This window comes from Corvus brachyrhynchos, unplaced genomic scaffold (assembly GCF_000691975.1).
Source record: "Corvus brachyrhynchos isolate BGI_N302 unplaced genomic scaffold, ASM69197v1 scaffold26, whole genome shotgun sequence".
In the NCBI taxonomy this organism is placed as follows: Eukaryota; Metazoa; Chordata; class Aves; order Passeriformes; family Corvidae; genus Corvus; species Corvus brachyrhynchos.
In genome coordinates this window covers 4,301,928-4,302,933 of record NW_008239324.1, presented here as the reverse complement: position 1 = coordinate 4,302,933, position 1,006 = coordinate 4,301,928, and positions in this window count along the sequence as shown.

The window sequence follows — 1,006 nt, the reverse complement described above, 5'->3', positions numbered from 1 at the left end:
CCTCCTGTCTCACCACCGGCCCAGCTTGGTGCTAGCAGTGTCCCCCATGCTGGCTGAAAAAGAGAAATGACAGACCGACGGGTGACATCTTCCTCGTCCTCCTCCCCCTCCTCCTCGTCGTCCTCCTCCTCCTCCTTCCCCTCCTCCTCCTCCTCCTCCTCTTCCTCCTCCTTTCGCTGCCTGAACCATCCGAGTGGAACAGTCCGGTGTTAACCCCTGCCAGGACAGTGGAGCCAGGATGGCACAGACAAGTGGTCGGTCCCCTGCCACCATCTCCAACATGTGTCCGAGGGGACACCCACACCAGACCTCGCCCGCAGGTCTCCATCACCTCTCGCACCTCCATCACCTCCTTCCTCCCAGGCTGCTCGCTTGGGCAGCAACATGGCCCCGGTGGCCGGGCACCAGTACGGTCCAGCGGTAACGACCTCCTGTTGGCCACGCCAGCTCTGGTGTGGGGTGTTTCGGCCAGCACCAGCTGCCAGAGGGACCCCGGCTTCCAAGCTTACACCCCCTGGTGTAACCCAGCCTCTCTCCAGTCCTACCATGAGCTCGGCCTCGCTCAGCCTGGTCCCTGCTGGTTCCCCCAGCCCCAACCGGTGGGACCAGGTGGGGACCAGGTTCCTCTCCCAGCTGGAGAAGTCCCAGGCAGAAGGCAGTAACCCAGGAAACAGAACAGGGCCATCCCCGGGGATGCTCCTCCATGCCAGTGACGCCCTACTCCCCAAAGCCCAGCACCCAGAGGACTGGGACAGCACCCTGGGGACCTCCCGCTATCCTGACAGAGGCCGGGGGCAGCGCTCGCCTCTGAGGGGAATATCCCCCCCCATTTCCCCATCCCCATCACCCCACCCCACGCACATGAACACCCCAAGGGAACTCAGAGATGCTGGGAGATGCCTCCTGCCCCCTACCCCCGACCTGTCACCTCTGCACTCCCACACCTGGCGGCCCCCAACCCCTCACCCCCCATCACCCGCAGGGCTCCCACCGGCACATCCCTCCC